We start from the raw sequence: 10,996 nt of genomic DNA on the forward strand, positions 1-10,996 counted from the left end.
TTTTGTGTGTAATTTTGGATTTTTATATCCTTTACCTTTGAGCCAACTGTTTTTCATGTTTTTTGCTTTTGGTGAAAATAATGCGATTTATCTAGATATCGTATAAAGAAGTAGAAATATCTTCGTGTTTTTGATGTCTTTCTGTTAAATTGAAATTTGAAATAAATCACATTTTGTGTTTAAATTTGAATTACTACATCCGCTATGGGGACCCTTTTCTTAACCTTGAATTATTATTTTTCATATAAATGAATAATAGTAAACTTCGTAAGTTGTCGTATCTAATATTGTTTAGTCGTTTTATATAAGAGCTAGTTAAGATAGCAAGTATTCATGTGCTTATCTTCTCAAAATAAAGAAAACGGTGCGTTTGTGTTTAATTTTTATGATCATTGTTAAAATACCGCTTTTATGGGGCCTTCACTCATACCGGAAGTAGTAGTGTGTGCTTTTTAGTTCTTGCGAGGACCGATAAGGGGGCGCTATTATCAGTCCGTGTGTGACACAAAATCGGCAATGTGTAATTTACCACCTTTGTGGGGACCACTTTAAAAACTAATTTTAAGCAATTAAAATCAAAAAATAATTAATTTGAGCATATGTTTTTTTTGGGTTTAATGGGGACCGGGGTGTGCGTCCCCATAATTGACTACGGTCCCCACAGGATTGGTGTGTTTTCTCGTCGCGGTCCTCATAAGTATAGTAATGTAAACGCACACAGACGCACGTGGGTGTAACAACACACACACACACACATCAAATCTTACGTCGACATGGGAAGTAAATGCATAATAATTAGAGAGAGTACCGCTGATGAATATGGATTAACTGTTGGGAAACCCAACGATGGATTATCAATCGGAGGTTACGGTGGTGCATCACGGATTTTACCAGTTGGCATTACGCAAGCGACCATCAAAGTGGATCAAGTTAGCGCGAATGTGGAAATAATAGTAGTACAGGATGATACTCTGGATATTCCTCTTCTTATCGGACAACCTTTAACGGAATTACCTCAAGTCACGATAATAAAACGAAAGGACACCATACGGTCATTCAAAGAAGATCATTCTATGACGGAAGATAATTCGCTGCAAAATATCCAAATTCCTGAACTACCACCGCAGACAGTTAATTTATGGGCGAGTAAAGCCTCGGTTATACCTGTTAATTATGTGGGGTTCATCGACCTCCATTCTCAAGCTAATCACAAAGGAGACCTATATATTGACAGCCAAATTCGAAGCGCCCCAGGGAAGTAATATTACATACCTAGAGGAATATATTCGATTGACGAAGGCATTTCTAGTGTACCGGTGATAAACTTATCCGGATCCGATCTCCAATTTAAAGCGGGAGAAAGGATTATACGAGCAGAACCCTGCGAAGCACAACCGAAATGTCAAAGTACCGAAATCTTGTGTATTGAATCGAACAAAACCAAACGAATAACAATCGAAGACGTAAACATTGGACCCCACGTATCGGAAGATTACAAGATTCAATTGTGTGATCTACTTAACGAGTACCAGGACTGTTTCGCGAATGAGTTAAATGAATTGGGGCAAACGAATCGAACAGCAATGAAGATAGAATTAACAACGACAGAATAAATCACGTACCGGCCTTACAGATTATCATACGCAGAAAGAGGAAAAGTCAGAACCAAGATATCTGAATTGATGAATGCCGGAATAATTGAAGAATCAAATTCCCCGTACTCAAGCCCAATACTGATAGTAAAGAAAAAAACTGGAGACGAAAGACTCTGCGTTGACTACCGCGCTTTAAACCGGATTACAAAGAAGGATGCATTTCCTCTCCCACTTATCGACGACCAGTTGGAAAGATTAAGTGGAAATAAATTCTTCACCAGTCTAGTCCTTATGTCTGGATACTATCAGATTCCAGTTGATGAAGAATCACAGAAGAAAACAGCATTTATTACACCAGACGGTCACTATCACTTCCTTCGTATGCCGTTTGGCTTGGTCAATGGTCCAGCAATTTTCCAGAAGATGATGAATACCGTCCTAGGTCCTCTACGTTTCGCAAATGCATTGACCTACATGGACGATGTGTTAATCCCATCAAAAGATGAACGACTGGGACTCGAAAATTTGAAGACTGCCCTTGACGTATTTCGGGGAGCGAATCTCACCCTAAATTTAAAGAAATGTAATTTCTTGCAAACGAACATTGATTACCTGGGTTTCGAGATCAATGAAGATGGAATACGCCCCGGAGGGAGGAAAATAAAGAGCGTCGAGAATTTTCCTAGACCCCGGAACACACATGAAATTCGACGATTCCTGGGACTTACAAGCTACTTTAGGAGATTTGTTCAAGGATTTGCCACAGTAACAGCCCCACTGTCGAAACTATTGCGAAAGGACGAAGAATTTAAATGGACGGAAGAGCAAGAAAAAGCATTCGACACCTGTAAACGACTACTAACAAGTAGACCCGTCTTGGGACTTTACAATCCACACGCAATAACTGAAGTACATACGGACGCGAGCCAAGTTGGCATTGGAGCTATAATCATGCAACGGGACAGCGAACAGAACCTACAACCAATCCATTACGCGAGTAGGAAACTTACAAACGAGGAATCGCGTTATCACTCTAGTGAACTGGAAACTCTAGCAGTGGTATGGGGACTTTCGAAATTTCGAGCCTACCTCATAGGAATTTCGTTTATAGTCGTCATTGACTGTAGCTCCGTGAGATCAACTTTGGGGAAGAAACACCTTGTCCTACGAATAGGACGTTGGTGGCTCTCTTTGCAAGAGTTAGAGTTCGAAGTGCAGCACAGACCAGGTGATCGAATGGCACACGTTGACACCCTAAGTAGAGCCCCGACTGGCACAGCTGAAGAAATGGACATTGTCGCCGATATTACTGTTTTACACACAGAGGTAAATACAGAAGGTTGGCTCGTTGCGGCTCAACTCACGGATACAAAAATTAAGATGGTCCAAGAACCACTAAAAAAGAAAAGTAATCTAACCAAAGACGAAAGGCATTTCATGAAGAATACTCATTAGACAGAGGTAGGGTTTTCCGACGCGTCCAAAGCAGCGATGAGGAGATTAAACTATGGGTCGTACCAGATGCAGCTAGATGGTGCACAGTGAAGATGAACCATGATGACATAGGCCACGTACGTGTGGATAAAACCTGTGCAAAAATTCATGAAACGCACTGGTTCCCCAGATTGCGCAGGTATGTCCGACGATACATCTCCGCATGCCTGGAATGTTTGTATCATAAGCGTCCAGCTGGAAAGAAACCCCGAATGCTTCATTCAATTGAGAAGATCGGTTCACCATTCCATACCATCCACATGGACCACTTAGGACCGTTTATACGAACCACCAAAGGAAACACGTTTGTCATAACAGCCATTGATGCATTTAACAAATTCACTGTAATTCGAGCTGTAAAGGACACGGACATGAAGCCAACCATCCACATGAACCACTTAGGACCGTTTATACGAAGCACCAAAGGAAAAACGTTTGTCATGGCAGCATTGATGCATTTACCAAATTCACTGTAATTCGAGCTGTAAAGGACACGGGCATGAAGCCAACAGTTCAATTCCTAGAGGAAATAGTCGGAATGTTTGGACCACCAGATCGAATCAACTCAGATCAAGGAACATCCTACACAGGAAAGGCGTTCGAAAATCTGTGTAAAGCCTCGAATATCAAACACATCATAAACGCTACCGCTACCCCAAGATGAAACGGACAAATAGAGAGGCTAAATCGGCAACTCACACCTGCCATCGCTAGTATGTGTACGAGGGAAGACGAAAGAGACTGGGATGCACGCTTGATGCAGATACAATGGGGCATCAACAACACTTATCATTCAGCCACGAAGCAATCGCGCTGTTGTTCAACTATAAGTCCAAGAACCCGAGTAATCTATTCATTAAGACTGAAATCAATGGAACATTCGCAGAAGAAGTGACGCAACGAAGAGAGTTGGCGATTGAATCGATTCGAATAGACCAGGAAAAACAACGCGAGCGATTTAATGCTAGAAGGGCACGCGCCCCTGACTATAAACCAGGAGATCAGGTTATAGTAGAAAGGCAACAACAAGCGACGGGTTTGCCCTTGAAGACCGCGGCCAAGTACCGAGGCCCATACGTCATCACAGACAAACTGAAGTACGACAGATATCTAATCGAAGATCTCCCTGAAAACCAGCGAACCTGTAGATTCTATCGAAATACGGCTCCTGCAGATAAATTAAAGCGATTCCCGATCATAGACAACACATCTGACGGTGAAGAAAGTATTCATTCTGATGACGAAAATGAAGCAAGAACTGTTCTTCCTTGGAGGGACTCACCGGAAGAACCAGAGTGCAGCGATAGTGACGTTGCTTTAGATAGACGGAACGTGACACCAGTAGAGAACTCCCCTGAAACAACGACTAGACGAAGTTCTCGAAAAACAAAGACACCAAATTACCTACAAGACTTTATAATGTAGAGATTAATGACTAGTTTGAGCTAATTTTATAGTGAGAAATCATAAATTTTGTTAATGTAAAAAGAAAAGAAAATGTTTCGCTAATGAGTCAAATTAAGTGTATATAATGTCGCGATAATCAGGTGATTATACTTTTTGCATGGCCGAATGTAAGCAAATACAAAAAAAATTAAAAAATATCATAGGAGGCGTGTCATCGGTTTAAGTGATAAGAGAACCTTAGGAGGTCGCGCGTTTTGACACGTAGAGGTTAGTTCGGCTAGAGCGTCCGTGATAAATAGCTGTATTAATTCTTAGTTGCGTACGACTTTAAGTAAATTATTCTTTTAAACTTTTAAAATGTTGCCCTGACTTAATAAATTTATCCTGACACGCAAACGGAAAACGATAGCTAACAGACGTAGTAAGAGAAAATTTTAAATTCACGAAAATTAATTATGACTTGAAATGGGATCAACTAGTCGCAACACGAGAGGCTAAAGTGCGCCTCGTTTCAGGGTAATGATGCTTTTGATAATGTCAATAAGGAACTAAACATTTAAAATAAAATCTGTCGTGTCCAAAAAAGGAATCTAATGTTCGTTATCACGTTTCCCCCAGTGTTAATACTGGCTTGTTATTTTCGAATTTATATGTTAATATAGAAAACTGATTTAAACAATTTCTAAATATAACGAAGGACTCGGCATTACCGCAATCTTTGTTTGGTCTGCCTCCAGCTTTAACGCAAAGCTTCAGCGCTTCGTCTTCTTGCTTTGAGTTATTAGACTTTTTAATGTTTTCCCAATGACGTTTAATAAACGTATCGTTAGTATTATTTCTCTTATACTCCCAATGCGCTTTCGCGACAACCAAGGCACGCGAAAGCAAAGTTGGGCACTATCATATCATTTGATAGTTTTACCACTTGATACGATAGAAAACTAAACCTGCCTCAATAAAAGTATCAATTTTGATAGTTATTTTCAAGAAAAATTTGATTTATAATGATCGATTGAGTTTGATAGCTTAGAAAGTGCACTCAAAGTTGATATGATTAATTGATTCGTTGAAATCTTCTAGAGAAAAATATCGATTTTCAACGTGATCTGGCTACTAACCCCATCTTTTAGAAGTAATAAAAAATGATAGACATTATTCCTTGAGAAATATATTGATTTTTTGAGTGATTTTATTTGACGACATCTGTTTTCTGATTTCATTTTAAAAAAATTATGAACTAATCTTAGATAGGCAATTTTGATAGTTATGAAAATTTCTAGAAAAATAAATCGTTACTTGAATGATATCGAGTGGCGACATCTTGTTTTCTGATTTCATTTAAAAAAATATGAACTCATCTTTGATAGGCAATTTTGTTAGTTATGAAAATTTGTAGAAAAATAAATCGTTACTTGAATGATATCGAAGTTTTTAATATCTTAGAACTTTAGTAAGCGTTGGTTTATTCAATGCCGACTCAGTTTATGAATTGAGTGGGATTAGGGGTGGGCTTCGTATGTCTGTCTATGCTCTACACACTGTGTAGATGAAGTTAGCTAAAGAAAAGATAAACAACAGTCTCTCTCAGAGTCTCGGTAGTCTTGTTTAGGTCTGGTCTATAGAGAAAGGCAAGCCTGCTGCCTTTGACTATATTAGCATGGATAAAGAAAAGAATGCGCGTGAGAAAATTTAAATAGAGGAGTTAATGGAGATTATTAGCTGTAATTTTCATCAAATTTAAATGATAATTAACTTAATTAGAAGCAAAATAAATATGGCCTATTGCTGGGTGTTTTCCGATCTCAAATTTAAAAAAAAAACACCACAAGTATAGACGGAGTTGCAAGAATGTACAATTAGTTTGAGCGAGAATGTGCATCTCAATCGCCCTCTTTGTGTCGTTTCCGAGGAGACCGTCAGACTCATTACAAGCCGGAGCGTACGAGATTTGAAATCACAATCGTTTTAGATGATTTCAATGATTAAAGACTGATTTGGAGCCAAATTTAATGCTTTGAGAGAGATTTTAACGATTTTACGATGATTTCGGTGCGATTTATGTGATTTGAATGATTTGCTAGTGATTCAAGTGATTTGGCATTTATTTGATAGTGATTTTAATGATTTGATGATTTCATGACTGACAAAGGTACAGTAATTTGACTGTTTTGTATAATGATTTGACTGCTTTGTATAGTGATTTGACTGCTTTGTATAGTGATTTGACTGCTTTTTATAGTGATTTGACTGCTTTGTATAGTGATTTGACTGCTTTGTATAGTGATTTGAATTATTTACTAGCGATTTCACTAATTTGTGCCGCGATTTGAACGATTTGATTGATTTCATAGCGATTCTAGTGATTTTCTAGATTTGGGTAGTGATTGATGTGATTTGAATGATTTGAAAACCTAGGTGTATGAGATTTGAAGGAGTGACGGCCCCTTCGGTCGCAATACTCTGAATTGGACAAACAAACTTCGCTACGGTTGACTCTCAGTGTTACGACTTGTCACATCGAAGGTTTCCCGCCGATCTATTTTCGACCACAGCCTTTTCAACATTGCTTATCCCTCCGCGTTAAGTCAGTCCCGTTACCGCTGTCTAACCCCACTATCTTTGTAACCGCTCCTCAATACAGATGTACAACGTCAACTCAACTTAAAAGTGAATACATTAGTCGCTCTTATTCTTCCCTGCACTTGCTGGCGCTATCTGCTTAGCCGCGTCCTAAAATACTAGAGATGAAAAATTTCAATCTAATCTTTTTTTCCTTCATCCCGCGGTAGTGGCAGCGCTGTGAGTTACTAGCCTTAACCTTCTATGCAAATAAAAACGGGTGCCTTTACTCGAAACGAAATGCATAATTTGGGCTTAAAAATTGTCGAATTTAAAGTCCAGAAATTTTATAATCGATTGTTTCAGTCGTTTCTGAAGATTTCAATTTGATTTTTCAATATGATACTCGTAACAGATCACGTGACCATATCCAATTAAAACTATCATAGTTACTGAGCATCAACATATCTTGTTAGCAAGAAACAAAAGAGAAACAAGGAACTGTAGCATTTTCTCTCGCTTCATAGTTAGGTTTACCTTCAACAGGGGGGGCATCTTCGTAATTATTTAAATAACTAATCAGTCATTAGTCATAGGACCTTCGGACCACTTCCATTAGATTCCATATAGTTGAATAAGTCATATTTTGTTAACCAATTGCTATTTTAAATACGAAACGATATTGGAGTGATACAAAAGAAAAATCCCTGTATTTTCAGACGTTTAATTGCTTAATTAATCAACGGGTGGTCGTAGAGAGCTCAAATTCCCACTAATGGAATCAGAAAGGTTTAGTTATTGAAACCGAATATACGACGTTAATTGGATAAACTAATCAACACGAAAAAAATTAAAATAACCGAAAACTTAAATTTTGAAAAATTGTTTTCCGCTGAGATATCAACGTGGTTTTGCAGCCGTAAGAGTCTCACGCGTTTGTGAAATTCATTTTTTGGGAGTTCTTAAATGAGCTTTTCGTTATTTGCAACTTCTAATTAGGTTAATTTAACAAGAAAAATTGTTTACCTGACTTATTTTATTATGAGGAATCCAAAAAAATGCTTTTAAAGCCCGAAGATTGTTTTTTCTCACCTATTTCGATTAATGCTAAATTGCGCAGAACCATTCAATTCCTTATCTAAAATTACCCCAAAATCAATAACAAGTTAATTAGTTTAAGCCTGATTATACCAATTAAAGCGGAAAAACCATGTCACGCGTTCTAACCGTCGAAAGTCCAAAATTTTAACTCCATCCTAAGCTTAAAATTACAACTAACAATATCCCGTAAAAATACTCGATATAATTTATAAAAAAATAATTTTTAACGTCAAATAAATTGAAATAATGCAATTTTAAGGACGTTGTTTTTTATTCACTTCAGACAGAGCGATGGCAGACAGACCATGTTATTTTCCAACGAAGATGCGTTTCCATCTATGGATTCAGCACTAGGGAAGCTCTAAAACTCTAAATCTCCTGTGTATTCACAGACAAGTAAGCTTGGTGAGAGAAACCAACAGGGCCCCCCGGGTCACGAAAAAAAATCTCACAAAGGCGACGAAGCAAGGAACATTACTCCCAACAAAATTTCGAAAATGGGTTAGGCTTCATTTAAAAAACTAAAGTGGACTTAATACAATGCATTTATACACGAAATTAAATAATATTAGAAATTTTTAAATGTTAAAATTCACTTAACAATTTTGAAATAGAATAACATTTAGGGTAAAAGTTTAACTATCAAATCCATTGCTTCCTAGAGTGCAACCGAACGAGAGCAATGGGGGAAGGAAATATATTTTACATGGAATTTTTAACTGTGACTCCTTTTTTATGGGAGGGGTGAATTATTCCCGCGCGATTTTTTATGTGGCGTGATCATCGGTTGAATCTTGCCTGTTGATCACGTGGTCTGACATTATCCGTTGGTATTTTCTAGTTTCGAAACTTGAGGGCGCCCAGTGCCAGATTGGGTGTGGATTCTGTTGGAACTTTGGCGCTGCTGGTAGCTCTTTTCTTCGTCGGAAAGAGTCCGAGAAGGTATTCGTAAGGATTCTAATGAAATTGTAGTTCGGTAGTCGGTGGTAGATTGGTTCGGTCTTCGGTGAAATGATTTCTATTAAGTTCAGTAGTCTAATCTCTACTTAGTCTAGTTCTCTAATCTACTCCAATCTTGATCTCTAATCTCTTCTCAAGTCTAGTTTAATCTCTGTTCGCACTTCGCAGTGTCAACGAGCACCAGTCTAGTTTATAATATAGCACAATGCCAAATAATAAGCATGATGCGTACGTGCGGTTACAGAAAGGAAAGTCTCTAGTCAAGAAAAACTAAAGTGGACTTAATACAATGCATTTATACACGAAATTAAATAATATTAGAAATTTTTAAATGTTAAAATTCACTTAACAATTTTGAAATAGAATAACATTTAGGGTAAAAGTTTAACTATCAAATCCATTGCTTCCTAGAGTGCAACCGAACGAGAGCAATGGGGGAAGGAAATATATTTTACATGGAATTTTTAACTGTGACTCCTTTTTTATGGGAGGGGTGAATTATTCCCGCGCGATTTTTTATGTGGCGTGATCATCGGTTGAATCTTGCCTGTTGATCACGTGGTCTGACATTATCCGTTGGTATTTTCTAGTTTCGAAACTTGAGGGCGCCCAGTGCCAGATTGGGTGTGGATTCTGTTGGAACTTTGGCGCTGCTGGTAGCTCTTTTCTTCGTCGGAAAGAGTCCGAGAAGGTATTCGTAAGGATTCTAATGAAATTGTAGTTCGGTAGTCGGTGGTAGATTGGTTCGGTCTTCGGTGAAATGATTTCTATTAAGTTCAGTAGTCTAATCTCTACTTAGTCTAGTTCTCTAATCTACTCCAATCTTGATCTCTAATCTCTTCTCAAGTCTAGTTTAATCTCTGTTCGCACTTCGCAGTGTCAACGAGCACCAGTCTAGTTTATAATATAGCACAATGCCAAATAATAAGCATGATGCGTACGTGCGGTTACAGAAAGGAAAGTCTCTAGTCAAGAAAAACTAAAGTGGACTTAATACAATGCATTTATACACGAAATTAAATAATATTAGAAATTTTTAAATGTTAAAATTCACTTAACAATTTTGAAATAGAATAACATTTAGGATAAAAGTTTAACTATCAAACCCCTTGCTTCCTAGAGTGCAACCGAACGAGAGCAATGGGGGGAAGGAAAGATATTTTACATGGAATTTTTAAGTGTGACTCCTTTTTTATGGGAGGGGTGAATTATTCCCGCGCGATTTTTTTATGTGGCTTGATCATCGGTTGAATCTTGCCTGTTGATCACGTGATCTGAAATTATCCGTTGGTATTTTCTAGTTTCGAAACTTGAGAGCGCCCAGTGCCAGATTGGGTGTGGATTCTGTTGGAACTGTTGTGCTGCTGGTAGCTCTTTTCTTCGTCGGAAAGAGTCCGAGAAGGTATTCGTAAGGATTCTAATGAAATTGTAGTTCGGTAGTCGGTGGTAGATTGGTTCGGTCTTCGGTGAAATGATTTCTATTAAGTTCAGTAGTCTAATCTCTACTTAGTCTAGTTCTCTAATCTACTCCAATCTTGATCTCTAATCTCTTCTCAAGTCTAGTTTAATCTCTGTTCGCACTTCGCAGTGTCAACGAGCACCAGTCTAGTTTATAATATAGCACAATGCCAAATAATAAGCATGATGCGTACGTGCGGTTACAGAAAGGAAAGTCTCTAGTCAAGAAAAACTAAAGTGGACTTAATACAATGCATTTATACACGAAATTAAATAATATTAGAAATTTTTAAATGTTAAAATTCACTTAATAATTTTGAAATAGAATAACATTTAGGGTAAAAGTTTAACTATCAAATCCCTTGCTTCCTAGAGTGCAACCGAACGAGAGCAATGGGGGGAAGGAAAGATATTTTACATGG

This window comes from Phalangium opilio, unplaced genomic scaffold (assembly GCF_054372755.1).
Source record: "Phalangium opilio isolate 3A_F unplaced genomic scaffold, DU_Popi_V2 ptg000246l_1, whole genome shotgun sequence".
Taxonomy (NCBI): domain Eukaryota; kingdom Metazoa; phylum Arthropoda; class Arachnida; order Opiliones; family Phalangiidae; genus Phalangium; species Phalangium opilio.